Raw genomic sequence first — 20,059 nt, 5'->3', positions numbered from 1 at the left:
TCCTTACAACATGCAAGTTGGTAGGTGTGCAGACTCAAAGGCAAAGGTGGCAAAATAAGGAAATTGCCACAGTAGGGATTGAAATTGCAAGTATTCAAGCCTTATTATAGTAGTGGCCCTGCCATAATCAGAGAGGCTATTATCAGATCTTTTACACAATGAGATTGCTGGCATAATGTGTTGCTGCACTACATGGCACCAAAGGGACAATTAGAATTTTTTTACAGGACAAGTAGATTTAAGAAGCAACCTGTCCCATGGACAAGCATATATTTCATTAAATTCCACATCCCCTGTACTTATATAGTAGTTTGGACGTTCAAACCTTCTTATGGGACAAGGCTATTTCTCACACTCCTCTTTATTTTGCTTTTTACAGGGCTTGGTGGTCGAACTACTGTTTCTATTCACCACTGTCTGGACAGGTTTCCCACTTTTGCCTGCTTAGTACTGTTTCTACTTGAACAGTAACCCAGCTTGAAGTTATATACTGAACAGATTTTTCTAATTAAGTGTTTTTAATACCTAGCTTCAGTACTCATGGTGATTATTTTTCTCTTAACTCTATCAGGATAGGAGTTGTGCGGTTTTAGGAGTCTGGTATACCTGCACATTTGTTGGGGCTGACAGGTCATAATATCGATACTTTATGCTTGGGCATCTACCTGCTGAATATGCTGAATAAAAATGTAACTGGGATAAAGTGCACAACGGCAGGCCTAGTTTGCTAAAATAACATGTCTGAAATATGGCAAAATATCTATACAACAACTTCATCCCAGGTATCAACTATTGTCAACAAGAGGCCAAAGTTAGTCTTATCCATTTCTGAAGTGTACCCCCTTGCCAGGCCCAAACCTTCCCTTTTTATACATGTAAGGCACCCCTAAGGTAGGCCCTTGTAGCCCCATGGGCAGGGTGCAGTGTATGTTAAAGGTGGGACATGTACTAATGTGTTTTACATGTCTTAGCAGTGAAATACTGCCACATTCGGTTTTCACTGTTGTAAGGTCTATCTCTCTTATAGGTTAACTATGGGGCTGCCTTTAAATAACTTTTAAGTGCAGATTCCCTTTGGGAGCAGATCGAAATATGGAGTTTCGTGTCTCTGAAATTACAATTTAAAAGTACATCTTTTGGTAAGGTTGGTTTTTAAATTGTCAGTTTGAAAATGCCACTTTTAGAAAGTGGGCATTTTCCTGCTTAAACCATTCTGTGACTCAGCCTGTTTGTGGATTCCTGTCTGGATCAGAGTGACACTTGGGCTGTTTGTGAACCCCCTCTAGGCAGTAAGACAAAGGGAGCTGGGGAGTAGCCTGCCAATACTGATGGGCCATCTGAACTAGAGTGGAGGGAGGAGTGGTCACTTACACCCGAATGGGCTGTGCCTGCCCTCTCACAATGCATTCGCCAACCCCCTGGTGTGTGTCTGTGGCCTGGCCTGGGCAAGGCAGGATCTTGTGAACAACAGAGACTTTCCTTTGAAGTTTGCCTACTTCAAAGGCAGAAAGGGGTATACGTAGTGGACCCAAAACCCCAGCCTTTAGGATTACTTCTGGGATCAAGAGGAACCTCTGCCAAGAAGAGGAGCTGAAGACCTGAGGAGAAGTACTGCCCCTGCCTGTGACTGTGCTTTGTTGGGCTATCCTGCAGTTGCTGCTTCTGCCTGTGAAAGGGGAAAAAGACTGGAATTTGTTGTGCATTCCTGCTTGAGAAGAATCTCCAAAGGCTTGAACAGAGCTTGTCTCCTGTTTTGAAGTCTCAGGGCCATCAAAGACTTCCTCTGCCAGCACCTGGTGTCCTATCCAGTCCCGGGGGCCTTGAGAGGTAAAGTTGGCAGAACAACGACTGAAATCCCCACACAGAATGCCGTGCAGGAAAAATTTTGGCGCACCATCTGCAACGCGGCTGAGAAACGACATGCCACCTGCTTCACGGCTAAAATCAACGCTCCACCTGAATCGCGGCTGGGAGATCGATGGCTGGAGAAACAACGCAACACCTGCTTTCGGCTGCTGATAACGACACAAACCCCATCTAGCGTGGTTTTCCATCACTGCGTGGCTAGATTTCACACGCATTATCGGTGGGCATCAAAAATCAACCCAAGTATGAGTGGATCCGAGGTGCCTGTCTAGATATCAACGATTCGCTCTCTTACGGGGGAGAAAAATGACGCATTGCTGACCCGACCAGAGAAGAAACAACGCACAGCCTCACTGGAGAGTAAGGAAACAACACATTGCTGACTTATCCGGTGCACCCTCTCTTGTACAGCTTTATTTCTGATGCAAACCAGGTACTTTGTGTAAAAACAACAATTCCATTGTTTTCCATGGAGTAAGACTTATTATTTTGAAAATTAATATCTTGACTTGTGTATGTTGGATTTTTGTCATTTTGTTCTTGTTTGATTTAGATAAATATTACCTATATTTTTAAACTGGTGTGGTGTCCATTCTGTAGTGCTTTCACTGTATTACTGTGTGTGTTGGTGCAAATACTTTACACATTGCTTCTGGGTTAGGCCTTTCTGCTCATGCCAAACTACCCAGGGGGTCTGTGGGGGTTAACCAGGTGTGTTTATCGTTTTCCCTGACTAGAGTGAGGGTCCTTGCTTGGACAGGGGGTAACCCAACTGCCAACCAAAGACCCCATTTCTAGCACTGGGGTCCTTGGGAACTCCGGAAATCCGGACAGGTTCTACTCCTTTAATCAGTCTGGTATCCTTTCCTGAAAATCTCACACCTCAAGTTTAACAGTTTCTCTCAAGTCTGGGGGCAATGATCAAGTATAAACAATGCCATCACGCAAGACTGTTAATTTTTCATCTGCGTATTGCAGCATCCTAATCATCTGTTTGCACTTCTATTCCTGCTGCAGTGCAAAATATAGCACAATTTAATTTAGTAAGTAAATCTCTCCCCTTGAGATTCACTCGACTGCGGTCACATATTATAAACTTGTGTTTATCCTCAAAATATCCTATTTTCACTAGAACTGGGGCAGTTTTTTGAGCAGTCATTTGTTTATTCTCTTCAACAGTAACTTGGCCTGTTTTAACCAAAAGGGGTAGGTTTGGGATTTCTACTGTTCTCAAAGTAGAATGGGTAGCACCAGTACCGACCAAGAATGACATGGGACGGCCATCCACTTCACTGTCTATAAATGGTCCACTCTTATCCACCTCTAAGACTGTGCCAAGTATGCGGTCTTCCTCCCCCTCAGACACCATCAGGCTGACTGATTGGAGCCATTTCCTTCATCCAAACTGAACAGAGGAAATTGTTGAAAAGGATTATTATCTTGCAGCAAATTTGCATTCATTCTTAAATCCTGATTCAGATTTGGCGTGGCCCAACAGCATTTTGCTGTGACTTTGAAGGTTGAGGGACGTGCATTATTGGAGTTTTGGCACATTAAAATTTTGACTTCTAGGTCTTTACATACCCTGCATCTGGTTAAAATTATTAGTCTGAGAAGGCACAAATCCAGCATTTTGGACCTGATTAGCTGCATTTAAATGACATTCTTGTTTCTAATGTCCCACTCTATCACAGCTGTGGCAAGGAGTAGATCTTTTTAGACTATTACATCCATCCCAATACCTGGATCTATAGGGACTCCTTGAACTCTATTTTGCATTTAAATTTGTGGTTGCTGGTATACAAGTTGCATGGTTCCCACATTATTTGCAGGTCGAGTGGTCTGACTAGTTCTTTGCGCAGCTTGCATTTGAGCAGCCATCAACGTTTCCTTCAAATTTTTCAGCTTCATCTCTATCTCATCACAGCAATATTTAGCATAGTGCAACATTTTTTCAATAGATTCATTCTGCCAACAAATAAAATGTTGTTGGATCATCACACTTATTTCTGGCCTCATCTCCCGTCACAAACATTGACACAAAATGTCCCAGATCCTTTGCTTCTAACATCTCTATTCCGCTGTATTGTTTGAATGCCTGCAACAATTTATCATAGTAAGCATGGATCGACTATTTTGGTTCTTGATGCATTCTGTCAATTTTGATCCAGTCAACATCTTGAGAAGGCAATTTCCCTTTCAAGAAAGTTATGACCTCCTGATATTTCTTCATTACCAATAGTGAAGGAACCTTTGTCAATGTATTTCTAGTCAGTTCCACCTCAGGCCATTGAACAGATATCTTACATTATTAAATGGCATTCCAGAAGCACACTACACCGTTCCGGGTTTGTGATACATGATCCCTTTGGAGATATACTGGTGACCATACCATTTTGAAATACATGACTTAATGTCTGTGAAAGCCTTATTGAGGAATTGAGCCCTGATCAAGTTTACATAGAATGCAACTCATTGGCTATTTGGCTACAAGTCATGACTGACTTAGAATTCATACAAGAAACATGTCTTTAAAATCCATCTAGCAATAAAGGAGATTGTGGATTAAAACCAATGGAATGTTAAATATTGCTCTTTATTTAAAAGAAATTACAATTCAATGTAATTTATTTGCTACAGTTGCTCATCTTGACAGGGTGGATTGTCGGATCATTTCAGTTAAATTTGAAAGGATTTTTTCCAAGTAAAAGGGGGTAAACTGGCTGACCTCCTGATCCTGATGTACCCAATGAGCTGACTTTAAACCAAAACTAAATTGGTGAAGGAGTGGCTTCAACGTGGCATTCGCCAGTTTCTGTGTAAATTATTCAGTGACTTAATAGAATCATCATTGACAAGAATGACAGACCAAAATGGCCCTACCAAATTTTGTGGGCAAACAAGTTACTCCAGACATATGGAGATACAACTGCACTGGCAGGCTCTCTGCATAAACTTTAAAAGCCTTCAACACAGAGAGTATACAAACTACTAATGAGATGGTGATTGACTCAAAACTACATACTCAAACACAATAGACTTCTGCTGAAAATGTGGAGCATACAGAGGCACATTCTTTCACATTTAGTGGACTTGCCTGGCAATTCAGGTGTTTTGGCAGGAAACTCTGAACAATATATATTAATTTTTGGGCTTAAAATAAAAAAAAGAACCCAACTTGGTTCTGTTTGTCGTAACAGGCGATTGTGTGCAGGAGAGTAAGAACTGGTGCAAAGTTCTACGGGATCACCTTCTAGACACATGCAAGAGACTGATATAAATTTATTGGAAGAAAAAGATGGTGCCACCACTGGAACTATGGGTGCGCAAACCTGTGGCACACTATGACTATGGAAAACTGACAAATACTCTGAGGACAATAAAACATTTAAGAAAATCTGATTCCATTTTGTGTCCTATCTCCCCACAATGCCTCTGTTAGGATAGGTACCAGGAGATGCCTAGCCAATGGAGATGAGACCTAATCAAGCATTTAAATAATAAACTAAGTGAGGGGGGGGGCCATAGCACACTCTTTTATGCTGGAAAATGTTAATAAAATCTGTTATACAAATAATACATAATAAGTTATCCTGAACTTAATGACCCAGCATACTTCGGCCCTCATTACAACCTAGGCGGTCGGTTTTAAAGAGGCGTTAACACCACCAACAGGCCAGTGGGAAAAACATGGGATTACGACCACGGCGGAAACTGCCAACATAGCCAGCCACCTTAACACTCCGACCGCCACGGCAGAAGCAACAAACACCGCAGCGGTCACTGCCAACAGACAGGCGGAAGATAATGTACCGCCCACCCTATAATGAGAGGCCAATCCGCCAGTTTTTCTGGGGTGGTACCGACATCAAAACCATGACGGAAACAGTACACTGAAGGGGAACCACTCACCTTCCAACACTCCACGAAGAACCAGGACGCCATGGAGCCCGAATTGCAGATTCTCCCCATGTTGGTGTATCTTCTCACACACCAGGAAGTAGAAAGAAGGTGGCGGCGACGACGACGGTGAGTACTGCACCTAGCACACAGGGGAGGTAAAAGAGAGTGACACACACACACACGCCACGCAACACACCTACCCCCCACCCTCATCCACAACACCATACACACTAACACATCCAAGACCATTAAAGATACACCCCGTCACCCCCTGGAAGAATGCAAGGACAAAAGGAAATTAGTTTAACCAGTGATATATTGGAACATTCAGATATAGCAATAGAATTTAAAATAATCAGTATATACAAATATTTACATTATGTACAGAAGGCCGTACACTGTCCCTTGTAAATGTCCGTGGACCAGGGGTCCCAAAAATCAAGGGCGAAGCCCACACATGACACCTGCCTCAAAACGGAGAGAACACTGCAGGGGCATAAGATAGACAAAACACAGGCACCTCAGGGGGAAGGGGTCGGGGGCACTTCAGCCGGAAGATGGTACTACGACACTGCTCCTCGAGGCGCCTCCATGCCCACAGCAATGTCCTGGGGAGTGCAAAGCCACAGTCTCTCAAGTGGGTGGTTTCCCCACTGCTTAGTCCTGGGGAGTGCAAAGCCACAGTCTCTCAAGTCTCTCTAGTGGGTGGCTTGCCCACTGCTTGGTCCTGGGGAGTGCAAAGCCACAGTCTCTCAAGTCTCTCAAGTAGGTGGTTTGCCCACTGCTTGGTCCTGGGGAGTGCAAAGCCACAGTCTCTCAAGTCTCCCAAGTGGGTGGTTTGCCCACTGCTTGGTCCTGGGGAGTGCAAAGCCACAGTCTCTCAAGTCTCTCTAGTGGGTGGTTTGTCCACTGGTTGGTCCTGGGGAGTGCAAAACCACAGTATCTCAAGTCTCTCTAGTGGGTGGTTTGCCCACTGCTTGGTCCTGGGGAGTGCAAGGCCACAGTCTCTCTAGTGGATGGTTTCTTCGACTGTTTCTGGAGGGGGCATTCTTCCCAGTCTGCTTCATTCTGCCAAGGATTGGGGGAGTGGATGCATCTCTCCACTGGTTCTGGAGGGGGCATTGTGCCCAGTCTGATTCATCCTGCCAAGGATTAGGGGAGTAGATGCATCTCCTCTCCACTGGTTTGGAAGGGGCTTGGTGCCCAGTCTGCTTCATCCTGCCAAGGATTGGGGGAGTGGATGCATCTCTCCACCGGTTCTGGAGGGGGCATTGTGCCCAGTGATGCTGCACCTGGGGTGTGGAAGTTCACATTCTCTCACCTGGGTGTCTGAGGCACGAGATGTGCAGGGAACAGGTAGCATGATACTCCATGGAGGCAGAGCCTCACTCCATCCTGCGGCGACTTAGGCTGCAAACTGCTGGTAGTGCCAGTGCTGGTGGTGGTGCCTTATGTGGTGTGTCCAGGGTTCAGGACATCACCGGCAGCCTCGGACGGCTTCCCACTGGGGATTCTGCTGCCATCCGATGTAATTGCACCGGATGGGCACGTGGTGGTGCAGATGGCGGTGCAGGTGGCGGTGGCTGCGGCGGAGATGCTGCTGGTGCTGCCTGTCGTGCAGGTGTCTGTAGTGGTGGAGGGAGACACCAGACCGTCTCCTGCAGCCTCAGATGGCTGATCACTGGGGAGGATGCTGCTGACTGACGTTGTGGTAGCAGCGGTGCAGGTGGCGGTCATTGCGGCGGTGGTGACCATGGTACAGGTCGCTGGCATGTCTGTGTCACGGTTTCGGGCGGGTCTGATCAGGATTATGGTTGGGACACCCCTTGAGGTCACCGAATATCCTAGAGAGGTAGTGTGCTGGGGCAGAAGAGCAGCTAAAGGCATACACGGAAAGGACAGCTATGGACAGGCACAGGAAACAGGAAAGTAAAAGCAGAGCAACCCTTGTGTGAACAAACAGGAGACGGATTACCAGTGGACAAACATGCTGGGGTTGTACACAGAGTAAGGCGCAGAACCTCCCACAGTGACAGGGAATCTCAATGCCTCTGTGCAGTTTGCTCTTACAGATAGTCACCCTGCCAGCCCCATAGAAAGGAGGCGGCAGAAGTGATTCTGTCTCTGGACCCTAGAGCACAAACAAGGATAGTACTTACATACACAGGACACGCTCTTGTGGGTCCAGCTGGAAACACAGTGGCGATTCCTGAGAAAACAGCAATAGCACACTGTCACTGTTAGGCACGATATACAACGTATAACACTGGACAAGGATGGGGGCTGGAATTGCCTCCTGGAAACCAGGAGCCAACCCCAGTACACAGGAGGACACGTATACACTGGTGAAGACTGATAGAACACTTACCAGACACAAAGAACCAAGAAGAAACAGAAACAGAAGGGAACAAACAAAGAGGCAGAGGCAAGAACTAGGAACAGGCTCAGGCTGAAGCAAAGGCGGGACTAGGACTTGAAAACAGGGCGCAAACTTCTGTCTGGGACAGACAGAGACAGGACTGGGAAACTGAGAACAGGCTCTGGCTGGAACAGGCAAGGACAGGACTGGAATACAGGGAGTAGGAAATGAGCAGTAAACAGGACTGGGAAACAGAGAGAAGGTTCAGGCTGAAACAAGGCAGGAGCAGGGCAGAGAAACAGGGAGCAGGCTTTGGAAGAAACAAACAGGTACAAGGCTAAGAAATAGGGAGCAGACTCTGGCTGGAAAAATCAGGAGCAGGGCAGAGAAACAGGAAAAAGGATCAGGCTGGAACAGAACAGGAACAAAACTGGAACACCATCCGACAAGGGGTCTGTAACACAAAGGAATTGAAGTCCGATGCACGACGGGGAGCTTGAGGAAATGGCTGCTTATAAGCAGTTCCAAGCTGGGCTGCACAGGAGAGGTTTCAGGTGTGTGTGGTTTCAGATACTTGCAAGTCCTGGAGGAGAGGATCCAGTGAAAAGGAGCAACTGGACTTCTCCCATTGAAAACAATGGGAAACAGAATCCGGGTTTTCCTGACTACCAAGCTGTGCATTATGGGATTTGCAGTCCCAAGATGCAAATGTAGTACTATACAAGTGTACCATAGAGAAAAGAGAAACAAACAGGAGTCAGCAAGGGACTCTAGATAGGTGTTCAAGGTGATTCCCAGGCTTCTGACAGTCCCCTTACAGCACCCCCTGGAAATGGGACGACCGAGTCGTAACAGTATACCCCCTCCCACCAGTCCGCTCAAGAAGAGAAGGTGATCCTTTGGCTGAAAAAAGTTGAAGAGGAAAAGCCAAAGCAAGAAAATCCAACACCAACCTTGGTTGATAAGTTTACAGTCCTGCCACAGATGAATCATCCAATGAGCAAAGCATGTATTAATACCCATATGGGCTCCAATGTCTTTCCTCTTTATTGTTCGAGTGATACGGGAGGAGTGCATGGAGTTGGTTTCTGGTGAAGTGGATTCAGGAGCAAGGAGATCTGGAATTGCATCATGGGCAGTATTCTTTAGGACATTAGTTCCCTGTTCAGTACTGTCTTCTTTGGAGGAGATAATTGGCGTATTAGTAACTGTCAGGTCTGTAACACCTTCTGACAAGCAGGATTTGTCTGTTTCTGCAGCAGTATTTACATTGATTGTGGTCTGAGGCTTGCAAAGCATAGAGACTTGGGAAACATGGGTAACTGGTGTTCTCAAAGTAACCATGAAAAGGTCAGAATTTTCTTTCATCTTGGATGACTTCGGAGTATCAAATTCAGGAGCAACAAGAGTTTTCATGTCTTTAGAGACTGGATTAACATATGAAAATGTAGAAGTTCCACAAACTAATTCTTTAGGGTGATCTTCTGACAAGACTGAGATTTCTTCATTGCAAGTGCTCTGTGGTGTGTTCGTGGTATCAGAAATGGTTTCTTTGCAAGGCGTTTCTACTACAGGTAGTTCATCTTCAACTCTGTTAACATTGAAAGGTTGTTCTTTGGAAAGAAATAGAACTGGAGTCTCTTCAGAAATCACCTTTACACTGTTACCTAACTTTTCAGCTCTAGCCTTTGAATTGATGATGGTTTCTTGCAATAAAACACTAAGAACAGTACTTATCATCAGATCTTCTAATACAAGATTCAAATTCAAGTCTTTAGTTTTAGTGGGAAATATTACATCTTTCAGCACTTGAGCTTCGGTTTCAGATTGCTGGTTTTCAGGAGTCTTTAGTTTCAGGGACACAGCAGGTGGCGTTGGTGTGGCTGATTTTACATCAAAATCAGATACCGGTAGATCAGAGATCTGTTCTTCACTAACCGTTGAGCTGGAAACAGGCAACGCAGTGGCAAGGAACAGCAAGTCAGAGTCAATGGTTGAGGCTGCAACTGTGTCCAGTTCTAGGAGAAGGCTCTCATTTCTTATGACAGGCTGTTTAGTTTCAGATTGCTGGCTTTCTTCCTTGTCTGAATTCTCCACGGTTTGCTTTGACACAGAAGAGATTTTTAAACTTTCTGAGAAGTCCATTACATTCTTAGTAATTGCGGGTATTTCTTCATGGTCAGAAAAATCCATTAGTTCACTTGAAACAGGAACTGTCTCTTTATTGTCTAAAAATTCTATGATATTGTTTGACAGGGCAGGAGTATCCCCACAATCTGAAAATTCTGGTGTGTGCGCCATTTGAACAGCACTATCTGCAGGTTTGTTCACGGCAAGGCAGGAACCACTGTCATCATTAGATTCAGATTCTTCAACACTGTTGCACAACTTGCCATAAACCTCCAGTAAAGTCATATCTTGGTTTCTTAAGATGCAGCTATTGGAGTCTGCATCAGAACTCTCTTCTTCCTTTGGCTTTATTTGTTCTGATAGAGGGGCTGAAGCACTTCCTTCTGAAGACTCTGATCCATCTTTTGAATCAAGAGGTGTCAAATCTCTCAGAGATGTCAGTGATTCAGTCAACTGCACAGGGATATTCTCTGGAAAACTACAAGTTGAGAGAGAGTCTGAAGAAGATGCTGATATATTTATAACTGGAGCAGTCTCTTGACATTCATTCATAGCAGGGAAAATCTGCTTTATAGCAGTCTTTGGAGAGGCACATGAGGTAGCATACTGTTCTTTAAGCGAAAGCTGGTGATCATTTTCTTTTTTCAGGTTTTCAAATTGCCTTGCAGTAGTTTCCATCAGCTGCTCTGTTACTTCTTCTACCTTACAGATAAACAGAATGTCTGGTTCTGCCAACAGTGAAATATGCATTGATGAAAAGAGCCCATGTGCAAGATTTCTTGTGTATGTTACAACATATTCATCATAGAATTCTGATATCTGCCTTTTAATCTGCCAAAACTGCTCTTTTAGTGTGTGTATGTCCATATTGTTATCAAACCCACTCAGAATAGAAAAGGGTTTAGCAGAGCTTTTAGGGATTGAGACAGGTGTACTATCATCCAGTTTGGGAAGAGCACAAGCCTTGTGAGTTGAACTAAGGAATCCCACAGTCTTTACTGATCCCTTTGATACAGGTTCTATCCTGCTGACTTGAAAGCACTGAGGGACTGGTAGATCCTTACACGAGTCAGCACAGCACTTTGAATTCCGAGGAACTGGCCTAGATGGGCTGAAGCACTCAACAGAAAACAAGGGAATCCCTAGTGTGGCTTCTTGAACAGTGTCAGGGTTCTTTGTTTTGACAGAGTCCTGGAAGTGAATTTGTGATGCACTAGCATGAGGCAAGGAATTAACCAGGGTTTCTTGAGAGTAAATGTCTTGTGCAGAAGTAGCAAAAGCACTTTCACTGTTAGGAACATTCTCCCCTGTTTGAGGTAATAGAACCTCCAAAAACTCATTATTACTTTGTAATTCTTCTACAGACAGGGATTGGGGGTCATAATCACATATACTATAATAGTTGAACATTGATGAATCAGCAAGCCACGCAAAGTAGTACTGCATTTGCAATCTTTGATTTTCTTTAACAAGTCTATCCTTTAAACTAAGGCCTTTTTTAGAGGATTTCAGAGAATGTATAGGCTTAGAAAGGGGTGTCTTAACATGATAGGAAAGCCCTTTAGGTTTGTGTGTGCCTTTACTGCCAGAGGAGCTTGAAATGTTTGGGTCGTGCATTCTGTCACGGTTTCGGGCGGGTCTGATCAGGATTATGGTTGGGACACCCCTTGAGGTCACCGAATATCCTAGAGAGGTAGTGTGCTGGGGCAGAAGAGCAGCTAAAGGCATACACGGAAAGGACAGCTATGGACAGGCACAGGAAACAGGAAAGTAAAAGCAGAGCAACCCTTGTGTGAACAAACAGGAGACGGATTACCAGTGGACAAACATGCTGGGGTTGTACACAGAGTAAGGCGCAGAACCTCCCACAGTGACAGGGAATCTCAATGCCTCTGTGCAGTTTGCTCTTACAGATAGTCACCCTGCCAGCCCCATAGAAAGGAGGCGGCAGAAGTGATTCTGTCTCTGGACCCTAGAGCACAAACAAGGATAGTACTTACATACACAGGACACGCTCTTGTGGGTCCAGCTGGAAACACAGTGGCGATTCCTGAGAAAACAGCAATAGCACACTGTCACTGTTAGGCACGATATACAACGTATAACACTGGACAAGGATGGGGGCTGGAATTGCCTCCTGGAAACCAGGAGCCAACCCCAGTACACAGGAGGACACGTATACACTGGTGAAGACTGATAGAACACTTACCAGACACAAAGAACCAAGAAGAAACAGAAACAGAAGGGAACAAACAAAGAGGCAGAGGCAAGAACTAGGAACAGGCTCAGGCTGAAGCAAAGGCGGGACTAGGACTTGAAAACAGGGCGCAAACTTCTGTCTGGGACAGACAGAGACAGGACTGGGAAACTGAGAACAGGCTCTGGCTGGAACAGGCAAGGACAGGACTGGAATACAGGGAGTAGGAAATGAGCAGTAAACAGGACTGGGAAACAGAGAGAAGGTTCAGGCTGAAACAAGGCAGGAGCAGGGCAGAGAAACAGGGAGCAGGCTTTGGAAGAAACAAACAGGTACAAGGCTAAGAAATAGGGAGCAGACTCTGGCTGGAAAAATCAGGAGCAGGGCAGAGAAACAGGAAAAAGGATCAGGCTGGAACAGAACAGGAACAAAACTGGAACACCATCCGACAAGGGGTCTGTAACACAAAGGAATTGAAGTCCGATGCACGACGGGGAGCTTGAGGAAATGGCTGCTTATAAGCAGTTCCAAGCTGGGCTGCACAGGAGAGGTTTCAGGTGTGTGTGGTTTCAGATACTTGCAAGTCCTGGAGGAGAGGATCCAGTGAAAAGGAGCAACTGGACTTCTCCCATTGAAAACAATGGGAAACAGAATCCGGGTTTTCCTGACTACCAAGCTGTGCATTATGGGATTTGCAGTCCCAAGATGCAAATGTAGTACTATACAAGTGTACCATAGAGAAAAGAGAAACAAACAGGAGTCAGCAAGGGACTCTAGATAGGTGTTCAAGGTGATTCCCAGGCTTCTGACAGTCCCCTTACAGCGCCCCCTGGAAATGGGACGACCGAGTCGTAACAGTCTGAGGAAATGGTGGTCACCAGCCCCTCACCAGGAGGTTCCGTGCCCTGAGGTGACTTGGCCTCGCTCTTGTGTCCTTTCCCCACCTTGGTAGTCGCTGCTGGGACCTTGCACTGTCCTCTTTGTGTTTGGATGAGGCCTTGCTGGGTGGGTGGTGCGACTTTCCACTGCTGCATGCCGGTCCCTTCTTGACCTTGGCAGGTGGCGGAATCGGGTGGTCCTTCTTATCTGTAGGTGACACACTGGCAGCTCTGGCAGGTGCCCTCTTCGATCCTCCCGGACTTGCAGGGACCACAGCGGATGCAGATTTGGTGGCCGAGGTGCTGGGCTTGGATTAAGACATCCTGGCCCTAGGGGAAGGACGGGGGGAGGTGTAGGGAAGAGGTTAATGTTAGCTAGGAAATGGTTTTTGGACACACTGGGACGGGGAGATGGAGGGGGTGTGGGAGAGGAGGAAGAGGTAGTGGTTGTAGGAGGTGTACATCTGCTGAGTTTGGGTGAAGGTGCATGGGCTGGAGGCTGTTGTGAGGTGAATGGCTGTTGAGTGGGTATGTGCCTGCGTTTGTGTACTTTGGGAAGAGGGCTCACAGACACACTGGGAGAGGACAAAGGGGACGTGTGAATGGCTGTGGGGTGGTGATTGCTCGTGAGCGGTGTGTTGTGATGGGCGTGCTGGTGATGGAGGCAGTGACTGCTGATGTGAGTGAAGACGATACTGGGAGGGAGGTGGAGGACGTGGAGTAGGGGGACACAGTGGAGGCAGTGGATGTTGGTATGTGTGCATGGGTATGGTGCTTGTGTGAGTGCCTGTGGGATGATGTGTGGTGCTTATGTTTTCCCGAGCCACTTTTGTGTGTTGATGTGTGTGCATGCTGGTCTGAAGGTGTGCTTGGGATAGGCTGAGGTATAGGGGATTGGGTCTGGGTAGTAGAAGGTGGAGGGGGGAGGCTAGACACAGGGACAATGGCTGCCATCAGTGCTGATGCCAGAGCCTGAAATGCTCTCTGTTGAGCCGCCAAGCCAGAATGAATGCCCTCCAGGTATGCATTTGTTTGTTGCAAATGCCTCTCGACACCCTGGATGGCATTCAGAATGGTTGGCTGCCCAACAGTGAGGGATTTCAGGAGGTCAATAGCCTCCTCACTGAGGGCAGCAGGTCTGACTGGGGCAGGGCCTGAGGTGCCTGGGGCGAAGGAGATGCCCACCCTCCTGGATAAGCGGGCACAGGAAACACACTGAGGGGCTGCTTGGAGGGTGGTGCTGGTAGGTGGGGTGGCGGCTGTACCTGTTGGGGTGGGCACACAGATGTCTGCCACCGCCAGGGAGCTTCCATCAGAGGAGGAGTCGCTGTCACTTTTATCCCCTCCTGTCCCAGTCGTGGAGCTCCCCTCGCCCTCTATCCCACTGGTGCTTTCACCCTCAGTGGATTCACCCTCATGGGCCATGTGGGATGCAGCACCCTCTGTCGCCGGTGCCTCTGCTCCTCTGCCAGATGATGCTAATGCACACAAGGCCAGGGTGACAAAACAAGAATGGGGGAAAGACAGAGGACAAACATGGTCAATGCCAGCAACACCACTATCGTTGGCGGACACAACACACACTGAGCTGCCCTATGCACTAGGCCTTGCCCAAACACTCACTAAGGTAGTCACCAGCCCATGGGGTACAATGCCTAACACCAGCACCTGCACGCCTGACACCCACAGGACCCTGCACACTAGTAGTTGCTCACTTGTACCATTTGGGTAGGGATGCTTCAGAGCCTGCAAACAAGGGACCTACCCTGGCATGATCGCACTGGCCTAGAGGCACCCACAGCCCACATCCCCCATCCAGCTAGTTCCTAAAACGCGCAAAGTCAGCTTTCTGAATCTGTACTCACCCCCTTGTGGCTGCTGTGATGCCCTCAAGTGCCCATCCAAATCCAGATAGGCCACCGCCAGGATGCGGAACATCGGGGGTCATGGTGCGACGGACACCCCTTCCACGTTGGGGGGACAGCCCCAGCTGGCCCTCCGCCATCTTCTTGTTCCAGCGGCGCAGGTCCTCCCACCTCTTGTGGCAGTGGGTGCTCCGCCTGTGATAGACCCCCAGGGTCTGCACCTCCTTGGCGATGGCACGCCAAATACCCTTTTTCTGGTGGGCGCTGACCTAGAGGGTAAAGGGAGTGGAAAAATGTAATTACTCACCTATCCGAACCGTCATACTCATTGCCCACCAGTTTCCAGCCATGCCCTGATGCACATACACTGACCATCTCACATGCAGCACTCAGGCCACCCCCCAACATGTGGCTTACATCCACACCACTCCAAACAGGCATTTCCCACGCATTATACTCACCGTGTACTCACCTGTTTGTCTGGAGGACCGTAGAGTAGCGTGTACTGGGGAGAACCCAAATGTGGTATTGGAGTTAAAGATGAGTGCAGGTCCACGCAGATGGAGTTGACATCAGCATTTTATTCAGATATATTTCTCATGGGAGCTCTCCATTGCGCTGCATCTACTTCCTGAATAATTCCACTGTCTTTAAGTCTTTCAAGTTCCTGCTTCACTTTTCCTTTTAAACTTATAGGAATGTTCCGCACCTTGGAAGCTATAGGTTGTGCATCTCTTTTCAAAACAATCTGATGTTTGTAGTCTTTTATGCACCCTACATTGGAATTAAATACATCCGGGAATTCATTCCATAATTGACGTTCAAAATCAGAAACCTCTTGCACCATAACTTGCGGTACTGCATTAGGGTTCAAAATTATTCCCAATTCCTTATGATGAGGCCAACTTAAAATAGTATCTCCAACCACAGGAACGTAAATCTTAACACTTATCTCATTCCCTTTGAAGTTAATCCTTGCATTAAAATATCCTTTTAATTCTATAGTTTTGCCACCGTACGAAAAAGGCAAAACATCAGGAGACAGTAGGTCGACTTTGCCCTCAAAAGATGTCAAATAATCTTTCACTGACATAAGAGACAGCTTTGCTCCCGAGTCCATCATAATAGTGATAGAGATTCCATTTATCATTACAAGATCTCTTGGGTACTCGCAATGAACGGTGGAAAGGCAGTTAACGTCATTTACTATTTGTAGAATGAAAGTTTGATTATCGTTGTCATAGGTCACTTCATTAATTTTTACATTAATTTTGTTTACGGACTTACAGCATTTAGCGAAGTGACCCTTTTAGTTGCAACTATTGCAGACAACATGAATAGCTGGACAATCTTTAAAGTTCGCTAGATGAGAAAGTGAGCCACATCTGAAACAAATTGCTTTAGTTTTGTTCTTTATGTTGATGGAGCTCTTAGGCTTTGAATCAATTTTGTTTAAGGAAGAAGAAGCTTTAGAATTCTTTAAAGTTTCAATGCAAGATTGAGAATGTTCAATTTGTTTTGCAACCTTCAACACTTCATCAAGATATGGATCACTCTTGGACCATAGAGCTTCTCTAATTGTATCACATTTGCCTTCTAACATAAATTGGTCCTGAATGCATTCTTCTATATTAGCACCAAAATTGCAGAGAGAAGCAAGTTTACGAAGTTGATTCTTTATCCATCTGTTTGCATTTCCCAAAATAAAATCTTTGTAGAAGAATTGATACCTTAGGCAAGAAATGTGTATCAAGGCGAAGGAGAGTTTCATCAAAGTCATTCAAAGAAGCATCTACAACAGCTCCATCCAAATTTGACACCGCAGGTAAGGTGTCTAATATTTCTTGCCCTTCCGCACCTAAACAGTGTTGAAGAAGCAATGTTTTTCTTTCAATTGATAAATTGCTTCCGCAAACTTTTAAACAGGTTAAAAAAACTTTTTTCCATTTTGGCCAAGGAATTGTCGGATCACCAGGAGAAGACAGGAAGAAAGGAGGAGGAGAGTTATTCTGCATTATAAAAAATAAAGATGATAGAACGTAAGTGTGGGAATAACAGGATCAAAGGAAAAAGAGAAAAAAGAAATAAAAAGAAAATATATATGTAGGAGAAAAAAAAAAACAATGCACAGAAAAGGGTACGATGATGCTGATGAAAAGAAAATTAACAGTACAGTGCAGTAGAAACATACATTTTAAACAAACACAATGTTGTACTGTTTAAAAGGATAATGGGTAGATACCATGTATCAATGAAACAGGGATAGCCAGCTTGAAAATAAAGTGCAGTACCATGTATTTCAATGGAACCGGAATAGCCAGCTTGAAAATAAAGTGTACAGTATGGTATTTCCTTTACTAAAGGACAGTGAACACGTTATTCCCATTTATACAATGTATTAGCCCAGCTCTTAACAGTAAATGTGGCTGCACAGATTAACCAGCTGCGCGCTTTCTTGTGTGCACAGGATAGTTCACTCTGATGGCACGAGTACGTGCGGAAAGTTGAACACGAGCAGGGCAGAAGGAGAACAACGCGTTGTTCTTCGTTGCTTGGTAACCGCACGTGCGGCCAAGCAGCGGGATGAAACGCGTTACCAGCAATTTTAAATAAGCAAAAATAAAGGGAACGCGCCCGTTGTTTAATTACTGCCGAGTAACTGCGCGCTCGGAAAATATATACATAAAAGGAGGAAACAATAGTATGTATTGAAAAGAAAAAAAACATTTAACAAATAATGAAGCGCAGGAGAAAAAATTAAAAAGAAGGGAAGGTGGGGAAGCAGTAGAAAAGATAGAAGGGCTATAGAAAATACAAAGATTAAATGAGATAGGCAAAATAAATTGTACAAATACCTTGTATCAGATAAAGTAAGATGAAGTGACACAAACAATACCAAGGCCAAAATTAGGCTAGAGTTCCTGTTGCAGTGGTGTTGTTCGCCAGATCGTCGCCAAAATGTGGTATTGGAGTTAAAGATGAGTGCAGGTCCACGCAGATGGAGTTGACATCAGCATTTTATTCAGATATATTTCTCAGGTAAAAACAAGGAACTCCAGCCTCCACTAAAGCCTCCAGCACTTTCAACTGTCCAGCACGGAATGCTGTCCAGCTGAGGAAGAAACTAAGGGGGTCATTCCTACCCCGGCGGACGGCGGGTGCCGCCCGCCAGGCGGTGACCACCAAAAGAACGTACCGCAGTCAAATGATCGCGGCGGTCATTTTGACTTTCCCGCTGGGCTGGCGGGCGACCGCCAAAAGGCCGCCCGCCCGCCCAGCGGGAAAGCCCCAGCAACGATGAAGCCGGCTCCGAATGGAGCCGGCGGAGTTGCTGGTGTGCGACGGGTGCAGTTGCACCCGTCGCGATTTTCAGTGTCTGCTTTGCAGACACTGAAAATCTTAATGGGGCCCTGTTAGGGGGCCCCTGCAGTGCTCATGCCAGTGGCATGGGCACTGCAGGGGCCCCCAGGGGCCCCACGACACCCGTTCCCGCCATCCTGTTTCTGCCGGTGAAAACCGCCAGAAACAGGATGGTGGGAAGGGGGTCGGAATCCCCATGGCGGCGCTGCTTGCAGCGCCGCTGTGGAGGATTCCCTGGGGCAGGGGAAAACCGGCGGGAAACTGCCGGTTTCCCTTTTCTGACCGCGGCTTTACCGCCGCGGTCAGAATTGCCCCTGAAGCACCGCCAGCCTGTTGGCGGTGCTTCCTCCGTCCCCTGCCCTGGCGGTCCATGACCGCCAGGGTAGGAATGACCCCCTAAATGCCACAGTTGGAGCTGGGAGATGCCAAAAAAACTCTACATAATACAAATACCCCACAAAACATAGAATACAACCCAACATTGAAATACCACAACAAAACACTTCCTACAATATTGTTTTAACAATAAACACAATACTACACCCATCTACCAGTTTCTCCAACTCCTCTGCAGTGAAGACAGGGGCCCTTTCCCCAGACACTCGAGCCATTGTCGCTTCCAGACTCAGGTCACAGCAGCACTTGCAGTGTAGGTCCTCTCCTGTTGAAGGTCAGGTATCAAGTGAGTGAATGGGTAGAAAATGGCGGTGATGTCCGTGGCGGTGCGTACCGTCACCGCCAACCTACATCGCCATTGGCTCCTAGGACCCCCAGGGCCCAATGCGCGGCGGTCCTCGACTGCCTACCGCGGCGCTGCACAATGCCAGCGCAGTTACCTCATTTCCCCTTGTCCCTCCTCACAAATCAGGAAGCCGCCATTTCAGGGGGGCACATGGCATGGCACCTAACTGCGTCACAGCACATATTGGCACATATACTGACTCACGATTTAACATACATATTCTGTAACATTAATTCAAACACAGTTGTGCTCTCTATGTGGTAAATTACCTTCTGCTCACTGTTCTCCTCCATAGGCTACAACCGCTGTGGCAGATGATGAGATGGCGGCATCCTCCGGTGTACAGACCCCTGGTGGACCTGGTGGACCTGTCGACAATGGAGGACAGACACATTATAATCACATTATAATCACATACAGACTTGATTGTGCCACAGTCCAAGAACTGTGTGCCCAATTGGAGCTAGACCTGATGTCAGCTATCTGCCAGCCCACAGGTATCCCCCATCTAGTGCAGGTCCTGTCAGTGCTCCATTTCCTGGCAAGTGGTTCCTTCCAAACAACAGTGGCCCTGGCATCAGGGATGTCTCAGCCAATGTTCTCAAACGTGTTGAGCAGGGTGTTGTCTGCCCTGCTGAAACATATACGCAGCTACATCGTTTTCCCCCAGGTGGAGGATTTGGCCACAGTGAACGCTGACTTCTATGCCCTGGGACATATCCCCAACATCATTGGTGCCATTGTCCAAGGTGGCATAGG

Source organism: Pleurodeles waltl, chromosome 3_1, assembly GCF_031143425.1.
Source record: "Pleurodeles waltl isolate 20211129_DDA chromosome 3_1, aPleWal1.hap1.20221129, whole genome shotgun sequence".
Lineage (NCBI taxonomy): Eukaryota > Metazoa > Chordata > Amphibia > Caudata > Salamandridae > Pleurodeles > Pleurodeles waltl.
Note: the sequence above shows the minus strand (reverse complement) of the source record.